Here is a 20236-nt window from a genome sequence, read left to right as displayed (position 1 = left end):
ATAACAATGGAAGAATGATCATGTCCTTGGCTAAATACATGTGAATGGGTAGCAGTAATTTTGCTGAAGCAAAGACTATAATCTATGGCTTACAATGGCGTATTTCACACAATTTTCAAAATATTGTACTGGAAAGTGATGCCCTTATCATTGTTATCATGATAAAGGGCAAAAGCAACACAACTTGGCAGGTTCAAGATTCAATAGTTGATATTAGTCAAATTCTCTCTCAGACATCCAATAGAGTTTAACACTTTTATATATGAGGCAAATCAAATTGCGGATGCATTAGATAAATGGAGCATGGAGAATCAAGAAAAACAATTTTATTATGCTAAAGATCTTCCAAAGCAGGCTGGTAGTGCATACTATCTGGATTTTCAAGAAATTAGCCTCCAGAAGGCATAAACAATGAAGGAACATTCTTATTTAAATAGTCTTTTGGGAGTTTTTTTTTAGTCTTAATTTTTCTCCCTGTAATACTAGACTGAGGAATGCTTCAAGGTTTAGTCATATGTAACCTGTGTTATTTTGTAACCTCTGTTTTTTGATGAAATAAAAGGCAACACCTCCTTATGGTGCAAATTACATTTAAAAAAAAAAAATAAGCCAGGAAATATAGTAAGGGGTAGAGTGGCCTTGCTACTATAATATACTAAATTCAGGACTTTGTCATTTTGATTCGTTAAGTTGGATTTTTTTATGTGATTTAGTTTACGACAAAGATACCAGTTGAAGTTACACAAAGATGAGAGGAACTTCATGCAGATGAACATAAGAACCAATACACTATTATCAAGTTACACAAACAAAATTTGTGGGAGTTGAATTAAAAATACCAACATAACAAAAACACACAAACTCTTATGATCATATCATTTACACCTCGAGAAAAAACAAGACTAAAGAAATCATAATTATTTGCATTTTTATCTCTGACCTTGCACAATACTACAATAAAAGAACAACATAACAAAAACCCTAGTTCAAACAAGTGGAAGACACAAAATCAGGAGGAGGAGTTAAACCACATGTTGCAAGAACTGAAAGTGCCAGCAGAAGGAAGATACTAAGGTTAAGAAGTTTAAGCCTTATGATTGTGCATAGACAAATAGCAGTTTCTAGCTTTAGTAGTCCTTGCAACACTGGGCAGCATATATGTTCCACTGGATTCCCTATTCCTGTTAGCAAATTAATCTGTATGAGTTTTAAATAAAGTTACAACACAATCCGTAAAAAATTAGTAAAACCAGATTACACTGAAACTAGAAAATGAACGGAAACAGTGTTAAAATATAAATAATATTTTCAGAATATAATCTAGCCCACTTATTTCAAAGTGTGTCCTGATAAGTTGGTATTTTACCAACTTATTTCTTCTTTAATCTTAGATTTTTGTTATGTTTTGATTGAGAAAATAGTGAAATTAATATCGTCTACTTTCATTTTATAGGTTTATGTGATTTAGAAGTGATCGGAAGAAACCAAGTGAAATAAAGTCAAAAAGAGGCCAAATTGGACAAAAACTGCACAGTTTTGCAAAGCTGTCAAAAGTGGACAGTTTTGCAAAAACGTGACAAATTTGCAAAAAACGGGCAGAACTGCAAATATGAAAATCTGGGGCATATTTTGTCATTTTTGGAACTTGGAAAAATGAGGGAATTACAAAAGGAAGAGAAGGGAGCAATTATATTCATCTTTTGCCATTTTCTTGGAGGCTAGGGTTTTGCTACACCATTGGAGGAGAAGATTGGAAGCACTTCAATGAGATATTTCTTAATCTTTTCTTCAATTCCTTGTTTTGTATTGTATATCTAACTATGTAGCTTTCTATTCCATTACTTGAACTTGTTTATGCAAATATTCATATATTTGGTTTGGATGAATCTCTCATTTTCTTTATGTATTGAATGATTTTAATTTCTAATGAAGTGGGTTTATTGTTTCTCTATTAACTCTTCATGCTTAAATGTCTCTTAATGGTTGCAAACATTATTTGTGCCTAAGTACTTTTACTTTGCTTGAGAAAGAAAGTGAAAGTTAGGAAAAGAGTTTGATAGCAAGGATTTGGGTCATTAAACCCATCTAATAACTTGAGCTAGAGATAGGATAGTTAACTTGAGGTTGAATTGATTGTGTTTAACATCACACTCTAAGGCTTGAGAAAGCTTAGAGTGAAATTCATTGATTTGGTTGGAAGACTTTCAATGAGATTTTAGAAATCATTATCTAATAACATAAACCCGCTCTTAGTTGTAAAATTGTAAAATACATTGGATCGTTACTAGAGAGTAATTTCCTTTGTATCCATGCTTGTGGCCATTGATCATTTTACTTGCTTTCTAGGTTAGTTTATATTTCCGCATTAGTCATAAATTTCTCAAAAACCCAAAATATCATTTATCGTTTGGCTTTAGCTTAGTTGGTGAAAGTTTCTTACTTTCTTAATCGCCTAGCATATTGTTCTCTGTGGGATCGACCCCGACTCATAGTTGGGTAAATATAATAGCAGCTTCTAGCTTTAGTAGTCCTTGCAACACTGGGCAGCATATATGTTCCACTGGATTCCCTATTCCTGTTAGCAAATTAATCTGTATGAGTTTTAAATAAACTTACAACACAATCCGTAAAAACTTAGTAAAACCAGATTACACTGAAACTAGAAAATGAACGGAAACAGTGTTGAAAATATAAATAATATTTTCAGAATATAATCTAGCCCACTTATTTCAAAGTGTGTCCTTAAGGAAATTATTTCCCTCACAGTATTCGAGGTTGATGGAATATCCCCTCCCGGGATAGAACGATTATCTTACCAGAATAGTGGTACTCCAAATTCCGGTAGCGGCGAACCACTCAACGACAGTATATCACACAGAATAAAAAACTTTTAAGAAGAGTATAAGAATAGAGAATATCAGAAAATTCGTAATAAATAATCTGAATATTAACTGGAATTTATATCCATTAATGCACTGGTTGGAAAAAGGTTTGCAGCTTTTCAGAAAGGTTTGCAACCTTTCAGAAAATATACTTTTTAAAAATAAAACGGAGGAAAATTTAAATAATCGGGGAAGAAATGGGTCGCGGGTCAGACACACGGATCTGGGTCACTAATGGGTCAGGATATGGAAATAATTAATTAAGTAAGTAAGTAAGTAAATCATAATTAATTAAATTAAAATTAAAAGAATTTTAGTCCAAAAAGATTATCAATCGGTCAGATATTTTGACTAAACCCAAACCCAAAGCCGAGCCGAGCGAGCGACGACGACGGCGCGAGGGGTCCTTGCCCCTTCAACCCTGTCACATCCCTTTTTCGCGCCCCGCGCTATAAACGCGCAGATTTTTATTATTAAAGGGTTTTTCCATTTGAAGTGATGGTTTTGAAAAGGGATTATTTTATTTACAGAGTCACCACTTGGAATTGAGTTTTGGTGTTCCAAGCCACCTTATGAATCCCTAATCAAAAGGAAATGACTCTTTTATTATGGTCCGCGAAAATAGAAGACCGGGTAAGGAATTCTGTTGACCGGGGAGAAGGTATTAGGCATTCCCCGAGTCCTGTGGTTCTAGCACGGTCGCTTTATTGACTTATATTTAGTTTAAACTAATCTTTGGACATATTATGTATCTAAGCCTTGATTCGCTCGTAATTTTATTTATTGAACTTTTTTTTGTGTGTCTTAACTCGGATGCGTAACCACATTCCGGATCTTTAAAGCGTCTCAAAATAAGATGCATAACTGCATTCTTACTCGAAACAAGATTAATTATTAAAACGAGTTTGGCCAAGGTACGTAACCGCATCCTTGAGTTATTAAAAAGAACGTCTCGAAATAAGGTGCGTAACCGCATTCTTAATCGAAACAAACGTTTTGAAACGTGCCTAAAGCTCGTCTAGCTTTAAAGGCAATTATTTGTCTCTAAAATTCAAGACTTAAAATTATTTGGTTATTATTAATTTTCACTCTTTTGACAATGGGTTTTGAGTAAATTCACGGCCCATCTCGCTCATCTCACAACTAATTTTTCCGCTCTTTTCTTTTATTCTTCACAACGGGATTTGAAATAATTCGCGTCCCATCTCGCTCATTTCACAATTAATTAATTAATTGGTCCTTACACTATCCAGGCCGAAGAAAACGTACGCGTTAAATACCTCCCCTTTTTGGTCTGCTTAATTTATTAAAGGGTCTAGTGACCAAATTGATCTATTCTTAATACAGGCCACAAGGCCAATTTATCATTTGTAATCGTCTTTGTACTTTATCCAATAACAAATCAAAATGAGAAATCCATTACAGTTAAAATAAATCAGCCACAAGTCAGGTCATAAATCAATCACACTAATATGATGCCAACATTTAGAGAACTACACTCATTTAATCAAATATCAAGATACTAACTACAACAAACCACGAAAATGAAATAACAATACAAACTTGAACATAAGAACTGGAAACCAAACTTCCTTTAAATGTCAAAATTTGCATGTTTAAACCTAATCAGAAGAACTTTTTTTTTTCTACACTAGATTACTCATTAACAGTAAATACATTGAAACAAACGGACTGACATTAAAAAGCAAATTTGCATCAGCAGGTCAATACACATAAAAAGTAAATACATATTCTTGGCCCTAGTTAAATATCGTCCGTAAGCATGCAACTGGACAAAAACAATTAATGTCACCATTTATAGCAAAACTCAGTAAGAGCTTTTACTTCATTTCACAACGTAGAATATAAAAATTCATGTATTAATCAAGAACAAAGTAAATATTGCACCTTTATGCCAAGGAACTTGACATCAACATCTCTGAAATTCGTCAACTAAAAGAGACCATGAACCGGAAGATTCGCCGACAACCTCGAACAAGACTTCACTGGAACCAAGAGAAATCAACAAAAATGGCGGTGTTTGGTGTGTTTAGGTTGATTCTTAGGTGTTATGGTGTAGAGTTTATTGTTGACGATGATGTTGGTTCTAGGATGATTAGTGTGTTACAGCTAAGTTTAGCAAAAAATCCAGATCCAAAAGTTTCACCCGACTGATTTTTTTTTTTAGGTTTCTAGTATGGAAATAGCGGCTGAGTATATATTGTAGGGTTTTGGATGGTTATGGCTACTAGGCCTCTTTTCTTTCTTTTTTGCTCTATTCCCCCTATCTGTGTTTTTTTTTTTGTCTATATCTGTTCCCCATATATAAAAATAATGAATCCCCCCCCCCCCCACCCCCTTGTCACGCGTTCCCTCCCTCCTTATTTCATTTTCCCTTTTTTTTTAATTGTGTGGGCCCTACTCTCAACAATAATATTCCCAACAAACGTGACCCTTCCCAATTTTGATAAGATTTGTTATGAAACTTTGTAATGAGGTGGTATAATCCCTTTTGCTCATTTTTTTTATTTTTTATTTTAAAAGTGTAAAAACAAAAAAAATATTTAAGAACTATTTCTAGATAGCTTAAAAAAATACTCTTAAAATAAATAACTGGATAAGCAAAATTAAAACCTATAAAGCATATTTTTGTAATTTTTCTTTCTTTAAAACACAAAACTTATACTCTAAAAATAACAAATATTTTGTTCTTTTTTATTTTCGCAAATAAGCCTACTAAATAAAAATAGAATAAAACTAAAACGTCAAAAATTAAAATTAAAAGAAATATTTAAAACTATAAGATAAAACACACGAGGAGGGTCAAAATTACGTGTCTACAGCATGTCCCTCTTTGTTTGGGGAAGCGAAGCGTTCTCAGACAAAGACGTAGACAACGCGACAAATTTGGACCCGACCATTATTTGAAGGAAGAGAAAGGAATGGAACAAAATGTGACCTAGCCCTGGTCTTGGGCATCCTACATATCTCGGGTTATAAGAGAATCAGGTCTCGTGTAATTCAAGAGGTAAGATGGGTGATGAAACATACTGAGTTGGGGAGTCGATTGAGGTCTTGTCGAGGTTCCGATCTGCGGCTCCTGTTATTACATCAAAATGAAAAATAAAAGTTACAAAGAAAATACAAGTGCAAGATCCTACCTATGCAGCTTTTCTTGAATCTTCATGCTTGTTTCTAAACTTTAAAATTTAAAGTCATCCCTATTCTCCAAGCGGGGCTCCTGCTACTTCTGACTGAACTTAAAAACCAACTCAAAGTACACCCCATTTTTCAGGCGGGCTCCTAAGCTTGAAATTGAAAAGCAGTTGAATGTTGACCCTATTATTCAGGCGGGCTCTTGTTGTTGACACCTAATTTTGGCTCGACATGCTTAAAATTAACATTTTGGGGAGCCCTGATTCGTTAAAGAGCACGAAATACATTTTTACACATTTTTACACCTTTTCAACAATTTATTGATGATTATTCTTATTTTAGGAATTTTCTCAATTTATTGTCATTTTTCAAGAATCATTATTTTGCACATGTACAGCGTAATACTACCATTTTTTCAATTAATAATTGCTTCTTAATTTTATAGCAATACATTTCCATATTATAGACATTAATGTTTATATTTTATACTTGCGTTATTATTTATACATTTATTAATTAACTATATTTTAGTATAGTTTGACAGTGCAGAGAAAATCGGAGTAATTAATTTTTAAACGCAGAGTAAAATCCGATCAAGTCAAGGTTTCATCCGTTTTTTAAAAAAAGGGATTAAGGTAAGCATTGAGGAGACAAAAGGGTGCAATCTTCTATTCTTTAGACAAAACAGGGGCCATTTTGCATTATAAGAAAAAGAGAGGGTATTCATCTTCTACATATATTTACACACACACACAAACACTCAGATTTCTAAACCTAATAAAAACATTTCCCATCTCCCTCCACTCTCCAGCCGCCATCTCCCGCACACCACCACTCCACTGAACCCACCTGAAAAACCTCACCGTCAAACCACCCCCCGCTGCCCACTTCGTCCCCCTCTCTCTCTTCCCATCGCCGCCGACTACCACCACGACTCCACTGCCAACTCCGGCAGCAGACACAGCGCCACCCATGATGCCACCATCTCCCCCTTCGTTCTCCTCCCTCCACTGCTCCGGCGAGGAGCTCCAGCTCTGGTGAACCGGAGCAGCCAGCCACCAAAACCACTTCTCTTAAGAAAAAAGTTGCCTTTCTTTTTCATTTCTTCCATAGTTTCTTGAATTCTTGTTTTGAAATTTCATTACCCTTCAATGTCTATACCATTAGAACATGATTACATTGGTTTATGAGAACTGGAAAAAAGTTCTGATAAAATATCTTTTTCTTCATCTTCCTCTGTTAATCAGAAAAATACTGATGTTCTCAACCTTAAAGAGAATGAGCTGAGACTTGGGTTGCTTGGTTCTGAGTCTCTTGGGGTTTCTATTTTTGGGAAAGATTTGGAAAATAAAGGTTTGGGTCTTAACCCTTTAAGAAACTTAACATCAAGAACAAAAAGGGGGTTTTCTGATGCCATTGATGCATCTGGAAAATGGGATTTATCTATTAATTGCAGATCCGAAACTGATGGGGATAAAGGAAACTTGGTGTTTTCCCCCAAAAGAAAAGGAGGTTCAAGGCCTGTTGAAGAAAAAGTCTATTACTACTTCAAAGGCACAAGTAGTAGGATGGCCACCAATTAGGTCATTCACAAAAAAATACAATGACCGATGAAGAAATTTTCGTCGATTTCCAAGGCCTTCCATGTACAAAGACGAGTTTTTATTTTAAGTTTATTCATTATTTTTTAATTCATTTGATAATTATTGATTCTTTTACTAACATTTTTTATTAAGTCTCATGCAGGTGTCTGAGTTACTTTTTTGAAGATGACACTCAAAAGAAGTTCAAACAGCTTCTTAAATTCTTTGTTTATATTTTTTTTACACTCTTAAACTATGCAAGCATAAAATATAGTGAAACTTTACTTTTTAAGGTGTAGGTTAGTCGTATTTATTTATGATCTGCTTAGGTGATTTAAATTTTATGTGTTTTAGACAAATTAATATTAGACAGTCATTATTTTTGTAGCTAATATTCTTATAGTCATCATGTTTTGCTAGAGTTTTAATTCAATAGCTTAGCACACTTAAGTGAATAAATAGGGTGATTTGCCTCAATATTTAGGCTTTACAATATACTCCCATAATTAATTGATTAGGCGTACATACTTAGCTAGTTAAATTAGTTAACTCACTTCGAGTGCAAAATAATTTCATGTCCATTCTTTATACCCTTTTCACATACCCAAGCTTCTAAGTTGCACATAACGTTTTTTTTAAATAATTGTTATATCACATATGTATAAAATACGTATTGCATGATTATTTATGTGAATATTCATATTATTCTTTAGTCTAAATTTTATTAATTTTTGTAAATAATAAAGTCTTTTTACACATCCCTCGTATAGTTAAATTGGTCCAGCCGGGAACCACATTTGTGGATTCTGAAGGATGCCTAACACCTTCCCTTCGGAATAATTTGAACCCTTATCTAGAATCTCACTTATTTTCGTAGACCATGTTAAGCTGCATATATTAATAATTTATAGGTACCTTAGTATACCTTAAATGCTAGGTGGCGACTCTGTACATAATTAATTATACTAGATAGGAAGTGCGTCTCCAAACTATACCCCATTTTCCAGGAAGCTCCTGATAAACTAAATCCCATTTTCCAGGAGGCTCCTGATAAACTAAATCCCATTTTCCAGGAGGGTCCTGATAACTAAATCTCATTTTCTAGGAGGGTCCTGATAAACTAAATCCCATTTTCCAGGAGGGTCCTGATAACTAAATCTCATTTTCCAGGAGGGTCCTGATAAACTAAATCCCATTTTCCAGGAGGGTCCTGATAAACTAAATCCCATTTTCCAGGAGGGTCCTGCTAAACTAAATCCCATTTTCCAGGAGGGTCCTGCTAAACTAACTCCTATTTTCTAGGAGGATCCTGATAAACTAAATCCCATTTTCCAGGAGGATCCTGATAAACTAAATCCCATTTTCCAAGAGGGTCCTGATAACTAAATCCCATTTTCCAGGAGGGTCCTGGTGACTAAATCCCATTTTCCAGGAGGGTCCTGCTAAACTAAATCCCATTTTTCCAGGAGGGTCCTGCTAAACTAAATCCCATTTTCCAGGAGGGTCCTGATAACTAAATGTCATTTTCCAGGAGGGTCCTGATAACTAAATCCCATTTTTCAGGTGGGTCCTGATAACTAAATCCCATTTTCCAGGAGGGTCCTGATAACTAGATCTGATTTTCCAGAAGGGTCCTGATAAACTAAATTCCATTTTCCAGGAGGGTCCTGCTAAACTAAATCCCATTTTACAGGAGAGTCCTATTAAACTAACTCCTATTTTTCCAGGAAGGTCCTGATAAACTAATTCCCATTTTCCAGGAGGGTCCTGATTTTTGTCCTCGCAATACTTGCGCCTTGTATTTTTCAGAATGTACCTGCAGGTAGCGAACAAAATTTTATGTCCCTGTTTCAAACAAAGAAAAATTTGTGAGTTTCAAAACTTTGTGGTTGGTTTGTGGCTTGGCTGTGAAAGCAACTGCATTTTTGCACTCATCCTATTTGGCTCTGCTTTTAGACAGTTATCACATCTTGTTGACCCACGGTATTACTAACTCAAGCATGGTTGCCAAAATGTATCAGAAGTAACTTCAACATCATACCATACATCTCTTGTTTCATAATGTCCGTTAACTCAAACTTTATTGAACCTTGTATTTCACTGAATCTAGAACCTATTAACGATCGACAGCTGGTTGAGTACCTTACGCCGGCTGAATTATGTTACCTTCATGTGCTAGCCAAGATGTTTTGCTTTGCAATTGGGAAAACTGGTAGCAAGTTTTGATATCCTTTCTTACTTATCTCGCAACAGAATAACTCAAAAAGAAAAAGCATGAAATCCAAATGGCGAAAGAAAAATAAATGATAAAGATGAAAAGAGGTTAACGAAAAGATGTACCTTCCGAAAAAGAAAAGAATAGGGAGAACTTATCTGAATGTCGTAGCCAGCTCCAATGATATGACATGCATTTTGGTTTAATCAACCTGATTTTATCCATCCTAAATGTTTATAAAATCTTATTAACTCTTTGACTTCGACATCGAATGTCTACGCCCAACAACTGCGTCAAAATCAAGGCCTTCATACAATTAGTAGGCCAACAAATCTCACTCATTTTCAATTCTCTCAACTCACTATCGCCTTATGGTGCCCGTGAGGGTTTTCACCAGTAAGACTCTCTCATTTTTTTTATTTTTTCCATCTCACCATCACCTTACGGTGCCCGTGAGAGTTTTCGCCAATAATAATGTCTCATTTTCAATTCTCTCAACTCACAATTGCCTTACGGTGCCCGTGAGGGTTTTCACCAATAAGACTCTTTTTTTTTTCTTTCATCTCCCTTATGCTGATGCCACAAGTGATGCCAATGATGCAAATGCCTTATACTCATAGATTGCTCAACCTTGACATTCTTAATTATTGATCTGAAGGTCTTTTATTTGGTTGTAACGTGGCGTTTGGATAGGGTTGGAAATAAAGGATGGCATGGAGGCTCAAAGACAATACAAAAGTAATAAGGGATGAGATTTACAACGTCAGGAATCGACTCAAAAGAAAACAATAACTTCTATCCCAGTTTCTTCGAAATGGGAAATTTTGGATTTTCTTTGGTTGGACCGAACCCCAGAATAAGGCTGCCTACGTATCCTGCCGAGACAAGAATCAGGTCGGACGTAGTTTAGGACAATTTTTTTTCCTTTTTTTTCTTTTTTTTTTGTGTTGTTGTTGCTGTTATATATATATATATATTGTTTTATGTTTTTTTTAATAAACTTTATGAAAAACTTGATTCCAGACGAGGGTTGCGAAAGAAAAATAAACTATGGCCCAAAAGGGGTAGCAAGAGATGACATAATGTATAGGTAGCAGAATAGAATGCCTTCGTCATATCAACCCTTAAAAATATCAAACACCAAACAAGTAGTCCAAAGGTAGGGAGATGAAAATCACACATAATATCTTTTCACTGCATCTGCATTGATAGCAGTTTCAGACATTGTGCCTTCTATGTCTGTCAGATACAAAGCACCATTGGGCAAAACCTTCTTCACCACGAATGGCCCCTGCCAATTTGGGGCAAAATTGCCTTTGGCCTCGGCCTGATGTGGAAGAATCCGCTTTAACACTAATTGACCCACATCGAAATGTCTGGGATGCACCTTTTTGTTGTGTGCTCGTGCTATCCTCCTTTGATACAGTTTACCATGACATAACGATGTTAATATCTTTTCGTCAATCATACTCAATTGCTCTAAATGGGTTTTAACCCACTCATCGTCATCAATTCCAGCTTCCTCAATGATTCGAAGGGACGGGATTTCAACTTCTGCAGGTATAACTGCTTCGGTCCTGTATACCAACAAATAAGGAGTTGCACCTACTGAAGTTCGCACAGTTGTGCGATAACCCAATAAAGCAAAAGGCAACTTTTCATGCCATTGTCGCGAACCTTGAACCATTTTGCGGAGTATCTTTTTAATATTCTTATTAGCAGCTTCCACAGCCCCATTTGCCTTCGGGCGATATGAAGTTGAATTCCGATGTGTAATCTTAAACTGCTGACATAATCTTAAACTGCTGACATAACTCATGCATCAGATGACTATTGAGATTTGCCGCATTTTCTGTAATCATGGTCCTTAGGATCCTGAACCTGCAAATGATGTTGGAATGAACGAAATCCACCACAGCTTTTTTAGTCACCGACTTGAGAGTTACTGCTTCTACCCACTTTGTAAAGTAATCAATGGCCACCAAAATGAACCTATGCCCATTGGACGCTTTAGTCTCAATTGGCCCAATCACATCCATCCCCCAAGCTGCAAAAGGCCATGGGGCATACATTGTGTGTAATTTTGAAGGAGGAGAATGTATCAAGTCGCCATGTACCTGGCACTGATGACACCTACGAACGAAATGGATGGAATCCTGCTCCATGGTGAACCAATAATAGCCTGCTCGAAGAATTTTCTTTGCCAAAACATACCCGTTCATGTGCGGTCCACAAACTCCTGAATGTATCTCAGTCATGATAGTTGAAGCCTCTTTAGCATCTACACACTTCAAAAGTTCTAAATCTGGAGTCTTTTTATACAAAATTCCTCCACTTAAGAAAAATACGCTGGCCAGTCGTCGAATAGTTCTCTTCTGGTCACTGGTGACATGTGATGGATACTTCCCTGACTCGATGTATTCTTTAATATCATGGAACCAAGGCTCACCGTCAAGTTCCTCTTCGACTGTATTGCAATAAGCATGTTGATTGCGAGTTTGTATGTGTAAAGGGTCAATGTAAGCCTTGTCTGGGTGCTGGAGCATTGAAGACAAGGTGGCCAAAGCATCAGCAATCTCATTATGAATCCTGGGAATGTGCTTAAACTTCACTGTTATGAACCGTCTGCATAGATATTGCAAACACTGCAGATATGGTATAAGCTTCAAATCACGGGTTTCCCACTCTCCTTGAACTTGGTGCACTAGCAAGTCTGAATCCCATAATACCAATAATTCTTGAATTCCCATGTCGATAGCTAACCTTAAACCCAAAATGCAAGCTTCATACTCCGCCATGTTGTTGGTATAATAAAATCGAAGCTGGGCTGTTACCGGGTAATGTTGTCCTGATTACGAGATAAGAAAGGCACCTACCCCAACTCCCTTCATGTTGGTAGCCCCATCAAAGAACAATTTCCAACCCGGATCATTATCCGAAATTACCTCCTCGATGCATGACACTTCTTCATCAGGAAAGTACATTTTCAATGGCTCATATTCTTCATCAATTGGGTTCTCCGCCAAATGGTCTTCCAAGGCTTGAGCCTTCATCGCGGTCCAAGTCACATAAGAAATATCAAACTCCGTGAGTAATATCTGCCATTTTGCAAGCCTGCCCGTGGGCATGGGTTTCTGAAATATATACTTCAAAGGATCCAAGCGGGAAATAAGATAAGTAGTGTAGGACGAAATATAATGCTTCAACTTTTGTGCAACCCAAGTCATAAGTGGTAAACTTCTTGCTAAGATAATAGATTGCTTGTTCCTTCTTGCCTGTAATATCATGTTGACCCAATACATAACCAAAGTAATTGTCCAGAACCGATAGGTACAATATTAAAGGTCTCCCAGGCTCGGGAGGAACCAACACAGGTGGGTTCGACAAATACCTCTTGATTTTGTCAAATGCTTCTTGGAATTCTTCAGTCCATTCAATCGCAACATTCTTCTTTAACAACTTAAAAATAGTCTCGCAAGTTGTTGTGAGTTGATCAATAAATCGACTAATATAATTCAATCTCCCGAGTAGACTCATTACCTCGGTTTTGTTCTTTGGCGGTGGTAACTCCTGAATGGCTTTGATCTTTGCAGGATCCAATTCGATACCACGCCGACTGACTACAAACCCCAAAAGTTTCCCTGGCGGGATTCCAAATATACATTTCGCTGGATTGAGCTTAATATTGTACCTGCGAAGCCTTTCGAAAAATTTCACCAAATCCTTGACATGGTCAGACTGCTTTCTTGATTTGATGATCACATCATCCACATATACTTCAATTTCTTTATGCATCATATCGTGAAATATGGTGGTCATCGCTCTCATATATGTTACCCCAGGATTATTCAACCCAAATGACATGACTCGATAACAATATGTACCCCATTCTGTGATGAAGAAAGTCTTCTCTGCATCATCATCATCCATAACGATCTGGCGGTACCCTGCGTAACAATCTACAAAAGACGCAATCTCATGCTTAGCACAATTGTCTAACAAAATATGGATATTGGGCAACGGAAATTCGTCCTTCGGGCTTGCTTTGTTTAAATCACGATAATCCACACACACACACGTTTTGCCATCCTTCTTCGGAACGGGGACAACATTGGATAACCAAGTAGGGTATCGAGCGACTCGAATGACTTTGGCCTCAAGTTGCTTTTCGATTTCTTCTTTAACCTTCACACTCATGTATGATTTTAGTTTCCTTAATTTCTGCTTCACAGGAGGGAATATGGAGTCTGTTGGCAATTTGTGAACCACCAATTTAGTACTTAAACCCGGCATATCATCGTATGACCATGCAAAAACATCCCTATATATAAACAAAGCTTGGATTAATTCTTTATTGGAATGAGGTTGAACTTGCACACTTATCTTAGTTTCCATGACATTATCTTAATCTCCTAGATTGATTGCTTCGGTTTCATTCAAATTAGGGTTCGTTTTATCCTCGAAGTGTTTCAAATCCCTGCTTATTTCCTGAAATACTTCTTCTTCATCATATTCAACTTCTTGGTTTATTGTTTCAAGGTTAGGTCAGATTTAAAGATCTGGATGAGAATTCCACATGCATGTCATATCATTAGAACCAGCACAAACAACACTATACAAAAGAAAATAAAAAAAAACACATTAGAATTTATGGAAAAGACAAATTGCATTTCATTGAAAGGAATGATAGAAGGGTTTGAACATTAAAACAAGCGAAAAATAAAATCTGAATTACAACCCTGGAATAACTCGGATAAAGGAAAGGAAAACAAAACAGACTACCAAAACTCCTTCCTGGTTGGGAGAGGAGTGACTTCCCAATTGCTGAGTTGGACATCAGGGCCAATGAACTGCACATCCACGTTACTGGGACCCCCTCCAATTTCGACCATATCAGCTTCAACAAACAAGTTCTAGAAAAAACCAATCAACCCAAAATCCACGTCCAGTACTGGCTGGGAAAAACTATTGGAATTCTTGATGAAAGACTTGTAGATCGGTGGTACAGGCTTAATAAGTGACCATGCTTCTTTTTTCGGCTTCTTAACCCTTTTACTATCTTCAGCCGTTGGTTTGAACCCCAGAACAAATGGATTTGGACTCTTACGTGGACACACCGGATAAACCATACCTTGTAGAGAGGCCCCCAAGTCTTTTCCTGGCTCAAAACCATGTTTCAACATTTCATTTACCACCATAACAGATGTTAGAGGCAATTGCGGTCTCAGAATGAGTTTCCCTTCAGAGATCTGCTCAGCTACCACTATCTTAGAAGCTTGATACACCAGTTTTTCATCAGCATTATCCATTTCAATAAAAGGAATAGTGGAGCCTTTATAAATGGACAAATACCCATCACCGTGAACGATCACTTCCTGTCTGTCGTATTCAAACTTCATCATCTGATGCAATGTGGATGGGATTGCCCCAGCCATATGTACCCATGGTCTTCCCAACAACATATTATAGGAGGCATTAATGTTCAATACTTGAAAATCTATGGTAAAATCAGCAGGCCCAATTGTAAGCATAAGATCTATCTCACCGATGGCGTCAGCTTTCGCTCCATCAAAAGCTCTAACACACACATTGTTTGGCCGAATTCTTTCAGTACTTACATTTAGTTTTTGTAAGGTTGACAAAGGACAAATGTTTGCACAAGAACCCCCATCAATCAAAACTCTCGTGACATAGGAAATCTCATATTTTACGGTAATATGAAGGCTTCGGTTGTGTCCAGTACCTTCGACGGGTAGTTCATCATCTGAGAAAGTGATTCTATTTACCTCAAAGATCCTCCTAGCAATTTTCTCCAATTGATTAACTGTAATCTCAGTAGGGACATGGGCTTCATTCAGAATCTTCAACAAAGCTTTGCGGTGTTTATATGAGTGTATTAATAAAGACAACAAAGAGATTTGAGCAAAGGTTTTCCTTAATTGCTCCACAATGGAATAGTCCGGCAATTTCATCTTTTTTAAGAATTCCTCAGCTTCTTCCTATGTTACTGGTTTCTTAACAGGTATTTGACCCTCCCTCAACTGTTTGGCTTTCCTTAACTCTTCCGGAGCGAAGCATCTTCCTGAACGAGTCAGGCCCTCTACTTCGTCTACCTCTTTGATGATTTCCTTACCTTGGTAAGTCACCATAGTCTGATTATAATTCCAGGGAATCGCCCTAGAATCAGTTATTGGAAGTTGTGTCACTAGCTTAATAATGATAGGGGTGGTGAACGCCCCTTTGACAGTTAAAATAGGCCTGCTCGACACCCCTGGAATGATCAACTTTGGTTTTCCCTGACTTTCCCCAACCTTCTCTGGAGCTCCTTTCACAATCAATAAGGGTTTCATCGCGTCTGACTGGATTAGCCTCTTTGTAGCCTCATTTAACCCCAAATGTGCTGTTTTTGCGGAATCTGCCACGTTTACTGATTTCTCCACGCCTGCTTCAATCTTCATGATAGGCTTGTACGGAACATCAGACCCATCACTACCATAGATCAACTCCAACATGTTTGTTTCTTTATGATTTGGCAGTGGGTTTTGATTGATATTCGGTATGTCTGCATTCTGCACCACAATTTGCTGCGTATCAATCAAATCTTGGATTGCTTTCTTCAAATACCGACATTTCTCTATATTATGTTCCGGGGTATCGGAGCAATAAGCACATCTTTGAGAGTAATCGAGATTTTTTGGAGGCGGATTTGGAATCCTTCCTTCAATTGGGCTTAAAACTTTTAATGCCCTCAGCTTCTGAAATAAATCAACATACGATTACCCAATGGGAGTAAAGTTATCCTTGATGGCATTTGCCCTTTTATACTCTGTCCTGGGCCAAAAATTGGATCTGGGAGGGCTTTGGTAAGTCTGTGGAGGTGGAGGACGGACTTACGGGGTTGGCACACGCCATTGCGGGTAACAAGGGGGCTGGACATATGGCTGCGCACTATATATGGGGTACTGAGGGGGTGGAAGAGAATAATGCGGGTTTTGGGGAGGGAGTAGTGTTGTGGGTAATTATATGGATCTGGGGTATAGTTTTGGGGTTGGGGTTGTGTGTATTGGCGAGGTGGGCCCCTCGGGTTTCGTCGTGGACCAGGTGCAGCTGTAGCTACATCTTCCCTTTTCTTCTTTCCCCCAAAACTCCCTGAACCATTTTGAATGGCTTGGGTTGCTGCCTTCAACGCGGCAAAGCCGACAATGCATCCTGTTTTGATTCCTTCTTCTATTATTTCTCCCATTTTAATGGCCTCAATAAACGGTTTTCCTAGGGTCGGGATCATGTGTTGATAATATGTCTCATCTTGTGCCTGGAGAAAAGTCTCCACCATCTCTCCTTCTCTCATTGGTGGCTTTACCCTTGCAGCTTATTCACGCCAACGAATCGCAAACTCCCTAAAACTTTCGGTAACTTTCTTCATGAGGTTGGTTAGAGACTTTTTATCAAGAACCAGATCAATATTGTACTGAAATTGTTGCACGAACTCATTTGCCATATCATCCCAAGTATGCCATTTCACAATGTCCTGATCAATAAACCATTCTGAAGCCAAACCCGTCAGACTCTCCCCAAAGTAAGCCATGAGCAATTCCTGATTACCCCCAGCTCCTCTCAGTTGGTTGCAGTATCTCCTCAAATGAGCTATGGGATCACCGTGCCCATCGCACTTGTCAAAATTCGGTGTCTTAAACCTCGGAGGTAAGTGAACACTCGGGAACATACACAAATCACTGTATGAAATGCTTTTATAGATTCCTGATCCCTGCAAGTTCTTCATAACTTGTTCTAGACTTTTCATCTTCCTAACCATTTCTTCATACTCTACATCCTTAGTAGCAACCCCATACTCAGGGCCAAGATGCGTCACCGCATTCTTAGCAGGACCTCTATATTCATGGCCAAGATGCGTAACTGCATTCTTAGCAGGTCCTTCAGTATCGATTGGACTAAAATGTGCAGTTTGATGATAAGGATCAGGAGCTCCAAATACAAAATCGGGTGCCAAATACTGCTCTTGACGGATGTCAGATGGTGGCCCAAAGTTTGACCTTTGCATAACCGCCGGTGGCGGTATTGTGTAAACGGGCCTTATATTTGCAACATGCTTGGGGTTAGCCAGTGGGTATGTGTAGACAGGACCAGTGGTTGCAATCCCGAAATGATCGGTTCTGATTGGTACCCTTGGAGGACGACCTACAGAAGTTTATGTCGTATCGGGTAAATTGGTGTAATGACCGAACCCAGGTGGGTATATCGGATCTTTCGCAGTATATAACGGTGCTTATGAGTATGCCTGTGCGGTAGGAGTGATGTCGGAAAACCCAGGGATTGACTGAGGAGGTTGCTAACCATTCGACCACCCTTGCAACATCTCAATCATTTGTTGCCTGAGAATTCTATTCTCCTCAGCGTTAGCAGATTCCTGTTGGGCCACCCGTTCTGCTTCATCCCTCGTGTTGATCATCGGTAGCGAAGTACCTTTCGTCATTACGATACTGCCTTTTGACCTGTAAAATAATGATGCGTTTCCAGTATAGACACAAACCAACCACTTTTACCTTAACTCTTCTCTGTAAAACATCCAATGTTAGGGTTAAGTAGTTCATAATCATTCATTCATATGCATGTATACTATGGCAGGCCCTATGTTTCATCCTAGCTTATCTAGCGCAACCTCATTTTTTGTTCTCTTTTTTTTTTTTTTGGCATCGCTCATATCTCTTTTCTTCTCATCCCTATCTTTCCTTCAACCTATTTTTTCCTCTCTCTTGTTTTCCCTCCCCTTTTTTATGCAGATTTTAGAAGCTTCGATCGAACCCGTTAGGGGTTGCCTACGTATCATGTTGAAAACATGAATCAGATCGTAGCGTAGTTCGTCCAAATAGCTGGGCTATTTTTTTCAAAAATAAAATCTTTCCCATTGATTTTCAACTTTCATTACATCATTTTTATAAGGACTCAAAGAAAAGATGAAAAATGAAATAAAATCGACTCCACTAGTACTAAAGATAACGTAACACTGACTCAAAGAAAAAAAATAAAAGAGAAAAAGGTAAAAGACGACCACGTTGACTGCTTCGATACTTTTTATTCCGTGTCCCCTTCATGATGACTCTGATTCAGCTGGCCACCCATATCCTTATATAAACCTTGCAGTGTATGGGTGAGATGATCGACAAAGGTAGGTATTTGCGAATGAAACTGCTCATATCCCAATCTTTCATATTCCAAACCTGCTTCTGAAGAGCGAATGGCAATACCTCGGACCCTACCTCGAACCATCCCACATTTGTACTCTAATTCTTTTATCCTTAACTCACGGGCGGCGGCCTCTTCTCTCACCTTTTCCTCACGCAAGGTCACTGACTTTAACTTCTCCTGTAACATCTCCCTTTCCTGAATTAACTGGGACATATCAGAGCCTACATTTTGGCGAGCCAAGTTCCTTTTTGCTTCCTCCAATTCTTCGTGAAGTTTATCTTGGGAGCGTAACCACTCAGCCTTCTCTTTTGTAAATTGTTCTTCTTTTCGTTCAAACTCATTCTGCTGCTGGTGCATGTCCTCTTCAAGGATGCTCAATCTCTCTTGCAGACCTTGTCTAGTAATTTTAGCACGATCCGCTATCTGTGACCCCCTAATCGTGGCCAGTTGAAGCTTTCCCTGTAGTGCGGCTGTTTTGGCCTTTTCCTCGGCAATTTCTACATCCCGCTGCTGAATTACTGCCCTAGCGTGCTCCAGGTCTGTGTTTACAGTTTGCAATGTGGATTGATAATCTGCTCCTACTTCTAAATGGGTTTGTCTGATCCTTTCCTCATACTCCATTTGTTGTTGGGCCAAGCTTGTTCTAGCACTCTCTAAATTTGATTTTAAGAGTAGATTGGCGGCATGGTGCTCCTTCACCGCCATCGCGATTTTTATATCCATTTCGGCTTCATAATCTACCGGCCTTTTTGCGGATCTCTTGGGTTGAACTTTCGTAACTGGTTGGTTCTCGAGCCACAGAGGGTATCCCGGATGCACTTCCCCCGAATGACGCTCGGTAACCATTGTATCGAATGACATAACCCGACAACCATTCCAAATCTCCACAACCAATCCTTCAGGCAAGGGGATTTCTGGTCTTACCTCAAATACAAAATTCGTCATGTCTTCTGCATGTATTATCTGGCGCCGACCCAATTGTCGTAAAACTCGTAATGGTATGTACGGTTGAACACCCCTAATACCCATCAATAAGAGAAATGGGCGATGCGTAAATGTGTATATGACTTCTCTCCAAGGGAACCAAGGGAAGTTCCAAGTGATTTTATCTGACGTTAATGAACGAAATTCTCCAATCCATGCCTCCACACCGTCCGGTTGCTTGTAATCCTTTACCCTATTTTTATAGCTTGAAA

At 38.2% G+C, this 20236-nt stretch overlaps 1 pseudogene; it reads right to left on the bottom strand.

Annotated features, from left to right (window-relative positions):
- Nucleotides 1–825: 825 nt before the first annotated feature.
- Nucleotides 826–20236, bottom strand: part of LOC132613392 (uncharacterized) — a 35295-nt pseudogene continuing 15884 nt past the window's right edge.

The sequence above is a fragment of the Lycium barbarum genome, chromosome 10, assembly GCF_019175385.1.
Source record: "Lycium barbarum isolate Lr01 chromosome 10, ASM1917538v2, whole genome shotgun sequence".
Taxonomy (NCBI): domain Eukaryota; kingdom Viridiplantae; phylum Streptophyta; class Magnoliopsida; order Solanales; family Solanaceae; genus Lycium; species Lycium barbarum.
Note: the sequence above shows the minus strand (reverse complement) of the source record. Positions and strands in the feature narration are given on the sequence as shown.